Raw genomic sequence first — 13,332 nt, forward strand, 5'->3', positions numbered from 1 at the left:
ATGGCACTTAGTAAAACTACGTTCTGGTACTCAAGGGCACCAGGTGATGAAGATTCCCACACACAACAATCCCTAATACAACATATATTAACATGTATATGTGTGTCATTACACAGCCTAAATCCATTCTCTCTCCTCAGCAATATTGAATGGTTATTGCTTTGATCATAATTCAACTCTATTGAACATTGAATGTTGAAATTATTGGATTAAATTGTTTTATCTTAGTTCTGCTCATTTCATTTTTCAATCATTTATAAAAATTCTCAAGATTGCTCACTTTTTAAATATTGATACTATGGTATAAATTGTGATGGTTCTATTTCTTTTACTCTGCATCAATTCGTATGTCTTTCTACAACTTTTTGAAATCATCTATTTATTATTTCTTATAGTTCATTTCTTAAGCTATATCACATTCATATAATACAGTTCATTCAATTGTCCCTCAATTGAAAGGCATCCCTTTAGTTTCTATTATTTTTGTCATTAATATAAAAAGCAAAAATCCTATTGAATATTTTTGTACATAAAGAATTTTTTACTTTGTTTAATCTCTTTTATATACAGACCTATACATGGCATAGATGGGTCAAAGGACTGGTACTATTTAGCAACTTTTTCTCTTTATTTTCAAATTATTTTCAAATTATTTTCAAATTTCTTTACAGAATATTCACAGGTCTGCCAGTACATTAATGTGTCTGTTTTTCCATAACCTGTTGAACAGTGATCATTTTCCATTTCCTTAGATTATCTATCAATTGGGTAATGTTTACTTTTCCTACAAATTTGAATCAATTTCTTATAGATCTTGGAAATGAGAACCTTTTTCTGAGAATCTTGTTGCAAAGGTTTTCCCCAGGTGTTTCCCTTTTAATTTTTGCCACATTAGATTTATTAGTACAAATACAGGTGTATTTAAATTTAACTGATCAAAATGATCTAATTAATCTTTTATGACTCTCTATTTCTTGTTTGGTCAAATTCACAAGGAGGAAGCAAAAATCAAAAATCTCATGAGAAATAACTAAAGAAATGAGAATGAAGGGTGCTTACAATATCATATTTCAAAAAACATACACTAAAAAGTAGCAATTATTAAAACAATTTCATATTAGTTAGATAGAAATTAATCACTGAAAGAGTAGGTATATAATATAATGATCTAATATACTATTATTTGATATATACAAAGACTCCAAACACAAACCTACAAACACAGTTATTGGGATAGGAACTCACTAGAGAAATTTGTATTGTAGAATGGAAGATATTAGATTTTGACCAACACTTCATACTTTTGACAAAGACAAGTTCCTAATGGATATATAAGCTAGATAAAAAATACCATGTCATTTATCAATTATAAAATATGGAAAAATTAACCATATAATTAATGAATTGGAGAAAAATTCATAATTTATTATGACTTTGGATGAGTTGCTTAACTTTTCAGTGCTTTATATCATGAAGATGATAACTTGGAAAGAAAGTGATGACTTTCATTGATAGAGGACTTTCCTCACTTGGGAATTCCTCATGCCAATGAAATTCCAATTCTTAATTAAAGTGATTAGTTCTTTGCTGACAAGTCAAAAAGTCATTTTTGCCTTTCAAAGAGAGATTACAGAATTTGGCTGAGGACAGACATCAGTCCCTTGGTGTAACCGACAGCTAAGTTGCAGTATAGTTGGAGACCTATATAAGACAAAGGTTTGTTAAGGGGCAGAGATACTTAATGAGCCACTCTGATAAGTATATTATCTTTTTTGATATAAAGAGAAAAAATGCCAATGGGAATGCTTCAACCAAAAAATTGGATTGCTATAAATAACAAAAATTTGCAGAGATTTTTTTTTGGTGGCAATCTATGTGATTTGACTAAAGACACCTCTTTGGTTTGAGGGAAATTCTAAGAAATTCTAAGTAATAAAATCCTAGAATTGAGAGGGACTGTAGGGGTCAACTCTTTGAGCACTCAGTTTTCTCATAGAAATTAATACTCAGACAGCTAGGTGGCACAGTGGATAGAGCACTGGCCCTGGAGTCAGGACTATCTGAGTTCAAATCTGGCCTCAGACACTTAATAGTTACCTAGCTGTGTGGCCTTGGGCAAGCCACTTAACCCCATTGCCTTGCAAAAACCTAAAAGAAAAAAAAGAATAATCCAAGAACTGAAGAGATAAAGAGAATTTTCCAGTTCATTCAGAGAGGTGCAAATGTGGGACTAGAATTTAATTCTCACTATCATTTTCTGCTCTTTATACCACCCTACCTCTCGTGGCTTAAGTTGAATTTCAGTTTTTTTATCTGTGTTTCTATTCTTCAAGTCACTTTATAGGGTCAACAGAATTTCTAAGTATAAAGATGCCATTTCTATTTTGTCATCAAAAAAATGTGTGTGGGGGGTATATTTCAAAGAAAAATAACTTAAAAGAGTTCCAGTTAAAAACAAAACAAGATGATAATTTCTTTTTTTTCAACCAAAGGGAAAAGTTGTTTAAAGAAAAGATCTTTAAAGGTCTTTCATCAGAAATTGAGCAGATGGGCAAATATACAATCTGTTTGCCCTATTTGCCCTTTGCCTTTGAATATGTACTCTGGGGAGGGGGAGGGGATATTGAATATGGCACAGGGCCACTGGCACAATCTGTTTTTAAGTAGAAATGGAGGCTTAGGTACAAAGTACATTAGATTTGGATTGGAATGAAAATTGGAATCCTGTCTCTCCCCCCCCCCCCGAAATCTACAATATGCAACTAACTGTATTCTTTGATTTCTTTAGGAACATTTTGTGCTTCATATTTTCATTTCCTGCCAGTTTAGTTTAATATATAGTTTAAGTCATGGCCTTTGATTTTCAGTTTGGTAATATGCTACACTGAAGAAAGCCATATGGTATTCCTTAACTTACTCCTCACCCCACCCCAAACCCATATTTTGAAGTCTCTAAAAGATATAGACTGTCAGAACTGGAAGGCAATTTGGAATAGATCTAGTGTTGACTTAATTTTCCATAGTAATTCTTATTTATATATTCTATTTTAAGACTTAAAAATAAGTTTTCTTCACAACTACAGAGAAGTAGGTTGTATAGATCTTTTTATCCCCATTTTACAGATGGGGAAACAGAGGTTTGCTGACTTGCCCATGGTCATATAGGTAGCAAATAGGAGCCCAGGTCCCCTAACTCTGTCAAGTGCTTTTTCTACTGTACCAAGTTGTTCTCCACCCATCCCTTTATCTATATTGAAGAATTTTTCTCTATACAACAGAAAGGTGCGTGTACAAATCGCTAAAGTCTCAGCAACAAGAAGTTTCATAGAAAGAAAGAATTCAAGGAATTAGCTAGTTCATCCCCAACTCATAATGTAAATGTAAAAGCTGTGTTCAGAAATGGCATGATCTTTGCCCAAGTTTAAATTGGTTGAAAGCTATAGAGTTGGGATTCAAACTCATATCCTATTACTACAAATCCAGCACCTTTTCCATGCTACCTATTCATGAAACTTGCGATGATGTGCCAGTAAATGATTAATAACTGGTTCTCTGGGGCAGAGCAGGAGTGTATGCATAATAAACTTTTAAGTTTAATCATCATTCTTAACATTTCCCACTATTTTCTTAAGACTAGACAACCAAACAAAACAATAAATCAATTCTCTAACACTTTTGCTAATTTTTTGTTGTAAATGTTCATATTGACATTTTAACAATCAACTCTTGCTCAAGTAGGTTCCCCTGAAGTACATAATAGATTTCATGAATTTCTGGTGCCAGAATGCTAGTGTGAAGCTAATGTTGCCACTATTAGCATACTCTAACCCCTGCCTTAATATAAATTCTCTATATTCAGACAGTGGCCATACCAGCACCCCAAGCATCAAAAAACATTAATCACAAGTTATCAGTAAGAGAGTATTACAATTAGGTAGGATTCCTGGCTCTCCCTCTTTTCAAAACATTCCATGAAAAATTGGGCAATAAGGTAGTAAAATGCTTCCCCTCTTATTTCTGAGTTTTTTTTTTCTCAAAATTTGTTCTAAGGTCTACAATTGGTAGGATTATTTCTACTGGAGCTTTAGATCTAGCCAAGCATTGCTGTCATGTATTCTGTGGATGTACCTACCACAGGTTATGTTGGGTCAATGTGAAAGTTAAGCATATTTGGATGATGTAAAGGATATTTATAGATTATCAAGTCTAGTCAGTGCACCACTTTAGCTCTGTTATTTATTTAAAAGAGGCATGAGAAATAGTTCATGACCTCAAACAGCAACAATCGAGTTTCTGAGACCTGACAGAAATATTTAAATAGTGCTATGTTTACTTTTTATATGAGTGATTCTTTCCCTTGTGCTGACTGCAATTTTGTTTTATATTCTTATCCAGAGTAATTCTTCTGATATTTATAATTCCTTAAATCCTTAATCCACACAATGTAAATTAGAATTTATCTGCACCATGAGAAGCTTATCTGGAGTGACAGAGAAAGATTTAAAGAATAAAGCAAAAAGATGATAAAGAGAGAGAGACAAAGCAGAGACAGAGCCCAGAGAGATAGAGAGACAAAAAGACAGAAAAAAGAGGAAACAAGAGATATAGAGACAGAGAGAGAGAGAGAGAGAGAGAGACAGAGACAGAGACAGAGACAAAGAAGAAAAAAGTAAAAGAAGAAAAGGAGAGGTAGTAAAGAAAAAAGGACACAAAGGAATGAAGGATGAAAAGAAAATTAAGTCATTCAGGATTTTAGTTATTTTAGATCACTTAAAAATATGAATATCCAGCAATATTATGTGATGATAGACTATGATAGACTTAGCTCTTTTCAGCAGTACAGTGATAAAAGATAATTCTAAAAGACCTGTGATCCAAATTCAGAGAAAGTGTATGGTCTCTGAATGCAGATCAAAGCATACTATTTTCATTTTTACACATTTTTTTGTTTTTTCCTCATGGTTTTTTTCCTTTTGTTCTGATTCTTCTTTCACAGTGTGACTAAAGTGGAAATATGTGAAATAAGATTGTATATGTACAACCAATATCAACTTATGTGCTTTCTTGGGTTTGGGGAGGGAAGATAAGGGGAGAATACTTTACAAAAATGAATGTTGAAAATTATCTTTACTTATAACTGGTAAATCAATATATAACAAAGAAATATGGGGGCAGCTAGGTGGCGCAGTGGATAAAGCACTGGCCCTGGAGTCAGGAGTACCTGAGTTCAAATGCGGTCTCACACTTAATTACCTAGCTGTTTGGCCTTGGGTAAGCCACTTAACTCCATTTGCCTTGCAAAAAACCTAAAAAAAAAGAAATATGATTATTTTTGTATTTCTTACTCTCCTTCCTACCCCTTTATCTTGCAGTAATTTGGAGAATGTAGTCAAAACAAGTCAGCTTCACCAAGAATTGGGAAAGGAGGGTGCTTCATACTGATTCTACTGCCTTCAAAGTTCTGAATCTTTAAGATGCTCGTAGAATATGTTATAACCTGCTAGGCTGGTTATTGAATGAATGATCAGAAAAGGTTGTGTGTCAGTCATTAGTCTTTAATTGGTGAGTGAACAAACATTTGAGAGCCTATGAGTTAGGAGGGACAGTGAGATTCCAAAAAGACCTTCCAACAGCTATACTTACTAACTTCAAGATTGTGAAAGAACCTTAGGTCAGTTTGAGGAACAAAGGGTGGAAGTTGTAAAGGGACATTTATAGATTATATAAGAAAAACTTCTTAATAATGAGCTATCCATGACCAAGAAATAGCAATTGACTGAACCATAATCACACAGCTGGTAACTGGCAGAATCAGAATTAGAAATATCTTCTGACTTCTGAAGTTGCTAAGTGATACATTGGATAGGAAGACAGATCTTCCTGAGTTCAAATTTGAACATAGACATTTACTATCTGTGTGAATCTGGGCAAGTCACTTAAACCAATCTGCCTTTTTTTATAAAATGAACTGGAGAAGCAAATGACAAAACATATCAGGATCTTTCTCAGGAAAACTCTAAATGAGGTTACAAAGAATGAGCTGAAAAATGACTGAACAACAATTTCCTTTCTTCTTTTTTCAGGTTAAGGTATTACTCATATTGTCCTCAATGGGATGCATGGTATATTCAGGGAAGACCTGTGCCTCTGGAATGAGGGCTTTTGAGATCTTTTCAGAGCTGCTTTCCACCTTTGTTGTTCATCTGATCCACCTAATTTTCACCCATGACTCCAAAAATTTGAATGTAATGTGCTCAGCCGTCACACACCTGGCAAACTATTTTAGCAAACAGACTAAACCAGGTTGAGGGTAACTGAGGGGGTCTCAAATTTTTCAGAGAGCAAGGCACTTTCTTTCCCAAACATATGAAGATTTCCTTTGGTGTATGTCCATTCGGACATACGGGAACAATTTGTTTCAGCCTTTTTGAAGACAGTTGAAGCAGACACTGTGCAGTGCTCAGAGTTTGGTTAGATAACAAAGGCACCAAAGTCATCTACTGCATCCTGAGCTATCACTACTCACCTTAGTTTTTTCTTGCTACTGGATTGTGATGACCTGCAAAAGGGAGTGAGGCCAGAAACTTCATGCAACTCTGTCTCACTTAAATCTAATTTATGAATGAGTCAAATTATGTCACCCAAACCATTTTACCATTTTTATCTAAAAGTGCTGTGAAGACAGACAAGTGATGAAGCAAAAGGTTCAGATACATTGGAAGCTGTGGCTACAATCATGCACATACATGGCCCAGGCCATAGGATTGTTGTCTTCTCATTGGAAGCAGAAGTAGGATTTAGCAGCTACCTGGTGTCTGAGCAGGTTTTAAGGACCACAGTGCTCATTTTCCAGTATGGGGAAGGAGCTATAAAAGGTGCCCTATTACTTTATCCAACTTGACCTGTGGCAGGCCAGGATTCCACCTTGAGGTGGAAACACACAAAGAATACAAATACTTCCACTCACCATTAGGACATGGAATGCATTCATACTTATGGTCATGAAATCTAGTAGATCTGAAAGCTGGACAGTTCTTGTTGCAAGAGAAGTTAGCAGGTATTGCACTCAAATAGCAGAGCTGAATGAAACAAGGCTGGCAAATGGCCAACTTACCTAAGTTGGAGCTGGATACATGATTTTCTGGAGTGGCTCCAGTGAAGGAAATTTTATGAAGACTTGGAAATCCTTATCATCAGTGGCCAAAAGGGGACAAGATTATAATTCTGGGTGATTTTAATGTAAGAGTACATGCAGATTAACAGACATGGCAGGGAGTCCTTGGGAAGAATGGAGTTGGAGGCAGCAAAAGCAACGATCACTTCCTACTGATGACATCATCTCATAACCTCCTCATTACCAACACTTCCTTCCATTTACCTAAACACAATGAAACTTTGTGACTGAACCTTCACTGGAAACAATGGCATTTAATAAACCATGCAATTTTAAGGAGACGAGATAGATAAGATGTGGTAGTGACAAAGGCAATGTGTGACACAGAGTATTGGATTGATCACAGACTTATCCTCTCCAAGCTAAATATTTGTATTCAACAAAAGTGACTACCTGAAGGTAAAAGGACTACTAGAAGAATTAGTGTCAAGAGATGGGAATGCTTCTCTGGGTGGGAAGTTTGCTGTTAACCTTAGAGGGAAAGTTGAGTCAGCTCACAGTTGAAAACAATGGATCAGAAGCAGAGTGGCCAGCTTTCAGAGATTTATTGTACATCAAGACTGGTTTAATGAAAATGATGGGAACATTCAGAAGCTGCTAAACAAAAATGAGAATTCCACACATTTTACCAGCAGGATAACTCAGCCTTCTCTAAGAAGGCATCTAAAGTAAAGAACAAGTGAAGTTTAGAGAGTTGTAGAATTCTTGACTCAGAAAGAAGGCAGATGAAATTCAGTTTTAAACTACTAATAGTAATTCAAAGCACTTTTAATATGCCCTGAAGGCAATTTATCATGTAGAGAACTGTGGTGTTTCTCAGCTACTCAGTGTTGATGGAAGCAGTGTTGATTAGTGATAAGGACATGATTCTGAAGAGATGGGCATCCATAAATACTTCTACAGTGTTCTGAAGAGACCATCTTCAAACAGTACTGAAACCATTTTAAAAAATTATATAAATATTTTATTTGTTTTCCTATTATATATAATAGTAGTTTCTACCAATTGTTTTTGCAAAGTTTTGAATTTTATGTTTTCCCACCTCCTTCCCTTCCCACTCACCTCCTCCCCAACAGAAGGCAATGATATGCACAGATTGAAATTGAATTTGTTGAGAGAAAAAACATATCCTTAAGGAAGAAAGGAAATATTAGAAATAGTCAAATTATGTAATGCATAAAACAATTTTTTAAAAATTGAAGATAACAATCTTTAGTTTTTAAAGTTGCTTCTCTGGATATAGATGGTACTCTATCCGAATATTGTCACTGATTGTTGCACTGATGGACTGAGCATGTCCATCAAGGTTCATCATCACCCCATGTTGTTGTTAAGGTGTACAATGTTCTGGTTCTCCTCATCTCATTCAGCATCTCTGAAACCCCATTCCTCCTGATTTGTAATTGAATAATTGTGTTCCATTACATATATACATCACAATTTGTTGAGCCATTGTACAATAGATGGACATTCCCCTCAATTTCCACTTCTTTACCACCACAAACAGAGCTGCTATGAATATTTTTGTATGTGATATTTTTACCCTTTTTCATGATCTCTTCAGTATTTAGACCAGTAGAAGTATTTCTGGATCGAAGGGTAAGCCCAGTTTTATTGCCCTTTGGGCATACATAATTCCAAATTGCTCTCCAGAAAGGTTGGATCATTTCACAGTTTCAACCAACAATGCATTAGTGTCCCAGATTTCTCACATCCTTTCCCACATTGATCACTATCCTTTCTGATCATATTGGCCAATCTGAGAGTGTGAGGTGATAGTTCAGAAATGCTTTAATTTGCATTTCTCTAATCAGTAATGATTTAGAATTATTTTTCACATGACTATAGATAGCTTTAATTTCCTCATTTGAAAATCACCTTTGCATATTCTTTGGCCATTTGTCAATTGGGAAATGGATTGATTTTTTAATAAATTTAACTCAGTTCTCTATATATTTTAGAAATGAGTCCTTGTTAGAAACACTAGTTGTAAAAATTGTTTTCCAATTTACTACATTTATTTTGACCTTGTTAGAATAGGTTTGTTTATGCAAAAGCTTTTTAATTTAATGTAATCAAAATTGTTGTTTGTTTTTTATAATGTTCTCTATTTCTTCCCTGGTCATAAACTGGTCCCCTTTTCATAGATCTGACAGGTAAACTGTCTAAATCCTCCATCCATTTTGATCTTATGTTTGTATAGAGTGAGAGATATTGGTCTAATCCTAGTTTCTGCCATATTATCTTCCAGTTTTCTCAGCAATTTTTACTTGGAGTGAGTTTTTAATCTCAGAAGCTAGAATTTTTGGGTTTAATGCTCAAAACTGACCATATGCCTCAGATTGAAGTCCATCTTTAGCTGAATTTCCAACTGAAGAAAAGAGTTTGAATTACCTCTTCTCATGTTTCAAAGTCCCTGGTTCTTATGCTATTACAGTTAAGATTTATAATACAGGGGGTCTACTGCTAATACAAAAACTGACTAAAAATTTCTGAGCTATATGGCAAGATGAAGTTATCTCCCAGGGGATCAAGGATGCCTCCATTTTCCATCTCTATAAAGGAAAGGATATACATTGTCCTCTGACAATTTGGGGGTCTTTCAATCAATAATGGCAAGACTCTTGGCAAAGTCCTCCTCAATAGACTAATCCTTCACCTAGAAGATAGGCATTTACCTAGGAGCCAGTGTGGCTTCAGAAAGGTCTAAGGAAAGTCTGATATGGTGTTTGCTGCCTGACAACTCCAGGAGAAATGCCAGGAGCAGTACAGAAGTCTGAACACAGCATTTATCTATCTGACCAAGGTCTTTGATGCTGGAAATCTTGATCAGGGCTTATGGAAAATTACATCAAAATTTAGTTGCCTTCCTTAGTATTGTTCATCAGTTTCATGTTGGCAAGCTTGCTCACTTTCTGGATAATGGATGATGCTCTTGTTTTTTCTCAATCACCATTGTAGTTAAGCAAAGATATGTGCTTGCTTTTCAGAATGACATTTTCAGCAATGTTGTCAGATGCCTTCAATGAAGACAAACATGGCAACAAGGTTAGCAACTGTACTACATTATTTAACTTGAAAAGGCTACAAGTCAACACAAAAGTTCTTTGTTTGAAGATAATTATACACTCAATACAGCTTCAGAAGTTGAGGTGCAAACAAAATGTGGATTGATTTCCAGTTGCTTGTGATATTTTTGACCTATCAACAACAAGAAAACACAGGTTCTCTTTTCATATGTGAAATCATTAGTTATAGAAAAGGGAGAAATTAAATTCTGTGAATAAGTTTACTGTGGAAGGAAGCTGTATGCTTTCCAGAAATGTACACAGACAACGAGATTGCCACACACATTACTAGAGGGAGCTCAGCGTTTCAGAAACTCTGAAAGAATATGTGCAATATGTTCCTTATTTATTCTCTGTGTTCCTCATGAAGTTAGGTTTCTGAAGCAATGAGTCTGAGCTCCCTAAATAGGGAAGAAAAACATTTTGAGGGCATAAAAAATAAGAAAAGAAAATTTCTATGTTATTGGGTTATCAGATTTTTCCCAGTCCTTTCCTTTTTTCTCCTGTGCTTCCCTCTTAAAAATCTCTGTTCCTTAGGGACACAATGTTGAACCGAAGCAATGCTTCCTGGTAGAAATTGATGAGAATCAGAGAGATGAAGTGATTTGCCTTTAGTCACAGGGCCAGGAATTGTAAAGTCAGGCTCTGATCACAGGCTTTCCCTTACTCCAGGACGAACACCTTTTTCAGTAGATGATAATCACTTTAGAGGACGGAAGCTTTCTTTTTGTAATGATCTTAATGTGATTTTCTTGAGGGGAAAAATGTAAATTTAAAATTTAGTTTGCTGTATTTGGCACCTTGCCAGAGGATTTTTTTTAACTGTTTATTTTTTTAATGCTGTTTTAATACATTTTTCAAATTAGAACAAACCTGAAATGTTAGATTTCATCAACAAAGTCAGCACCTTTATTGACAACATGATTTCCTGGCATATTATGGGATTTTGTTTAATTTTAGAATTTGTCTGAGCTGTCACTTGATGGACAGCTTGATCGAAGGATAGTTTTGTTATTTCTAAGACTGTTAGTATAAAAATAGCACCCAAGAATCAGGCTGTCCATCATTTCAAACCATGATAATCCAAATCTAGAAGGAAGAGATGACAAATATAAGTTCATGCAAATCCAGAGAGCTTAAAAGATTGACAAGCATGCTAGTGATATTCAAAGAAAAGTAGATATTTATCTTAGCTGGAAACCTAGAAAGCCTAGAAACTACTAGATACTAAGAATCCAAATACAAGGAACAGACAGTTCCACACTCAGGGAGCTTAAATTTGAAGACAGAAAAAGAACATATAAAAGAGGAAATGAAAAATAAACAGAGGAAGAAAAGGGAGTACCTATGACAGAGGAATATATGTATGTCAAGAGCAACAGAGATGGCTGGTCCAGATCCTTCTCCAAAATGGAAGATCCAGTGAAACTTCACCAATGAAAGGAAAGGTCATTAGTAGTGAAGCGAGGAGGTAACTAAGCTGTGGTGGTATAGTACAGAAAAAGCAGGTTATGGAAGGATGAGGTTGCACTCTAAGTGCATCTCATAGTTTAAGAACTTCTATGTTATCAGAAATGAGAGCAGCACTTGGTAAAATAATGATTCCATTGTTGTTCACCACCAATTACCTTTCCGGCCTCAGCTCATGAAATAGTGAACAGAATGGTAGACCAGGGTCTTCCTGAATCTTACTAAAGCACTTACTAGCTGTGTGATCCTAGAAAAGTTATTTAACTTCTCTGTGGTTCGAGTTCCTTGTCTATAAACTCAGGATGTTGGGATGTAAGATCTCAAAGGTCCCTCCATCTTTCAAGTCCTAGCTTATGTCCTCCCTCCTCCTTTACATGTTCCCAAACTAATCCGTAGTGATCTTGTCTTCCTCTCAATTCAAAATAAGCATTATCTGCACAACTGAATTTGGATAATATTCATTGCAGATTGAAAAATCATAGGATCTAAAGTAAGAAGACCTTTCAGATTGTCACTCTTCCACTTAGAGGCTTTGCCACCTCAAGCATGGAATAACTTATAAAATGAAAGATTTAGAACTTTGGAATATTAGAATCCAGTCTTCTGACTTTACAAATAAGGAAACTGAAACACAGAGAAGGTAAGTGCCTCAGCTTTAAGGATCAAATGACAACACAAAAAGAATCTTGCAATAATAACAATAATAATAAACAAAAAAGCAACTATTTATAGAACACTTTAAAGTTTGCAAAGAGTTCTACATCTATGATGTCATTATTTCTTCCATACAATACTAGAAGATAGGGCTATTATTATCTCTCTATTAAAGATGTGAAAGCTAAAAAGTGAAGTGACTTGCCTAGGTTGTGCAGCTTAATGTCCATAGCAAAATTCAGATTCAGTTCTCCCTGATTCCATCTTTATCATTTTATATATTGGTTGATTCATAGATTGATTGGCAGATTGTTGTCCTCCATTTTCAAAGGGAACCAACATGACATCAATATGTTGGAATCAAGGTGCAGTGTGTCAGACTTTGATTGATCAGACAACTACAAACTCAGAAGGCTTTACCACAGGTCAGACACAAAGAGTCCATATGAATATTTGGTGTGAAGATATTTCTAAATTTGTGTATCTAATATTTTATTTAAGCCACTGCAATTTGGCCTTTCTCATAGAACATAGTATCTTCTTTGCTGAGACCATGCCATGATGGGTAGTCCTACTGCTAGAATCTCCCCTTTCAAACAATCAACTCCAAAGTTCTTCAGAGATACCTTGATAGTGTTCTTGGTTTGCTTCGCTTGACCATCAAATGAGTGTCTGCCTTGTATGACTTCTCTTTAAAATTATAGCCTTGCCATTCTAACATGACCAGTGCATCTGAGTTGTAGTCTCAGCAGTAGTATCTGAATATTTTGCAGTTTAGCTTGAGAAAGGTCCTCAATATCTGGTACTTTATCTTAACAGGTGATCTTTAGAATCTTCCTAAGGCAAAGGGTAGTGATTCCATTTCCTGACATAGCAGAACTGTCCAGATGTCACAAGTATAAAATGAGGCCAGAATTAAACAAGTTCTATAGACCTTCAGTTTTGTGGGCAGTCTAATATATCTTC

The 13,332-nt window shown here is 35.3% G+C and overlaps 1 long non-coding RNA gene across 1 annotated transcript in view; it reads left to right on the forward strand.

The window, feature by feature from the left end:
• LOC141488318 (uncharacterized) overlaps nt 1-13,332 on the forward strand; it is a 256,526-nt gene that overhangs the window by 1,046 nt on the left and 242,148 nt on the right. The window lies entirely within an intron of this gene.

The sequence above is a fragment of the Macrotis lagotis genome, chromosome 5 (genome assembly GCF_037893015.1).
Source record: "Macrotis lagotis isolate mMagLag1 chromosome 5, bilby.v1.9.chrom.fasta, whole genome shotgun sequence".
NCBI classification, from domain to species: Eukaryota; Metazoa; Chordata; class Mammalia; order Peramelemorphia; family Peramelidae; genus Macrotis; species Macrotis lagotis.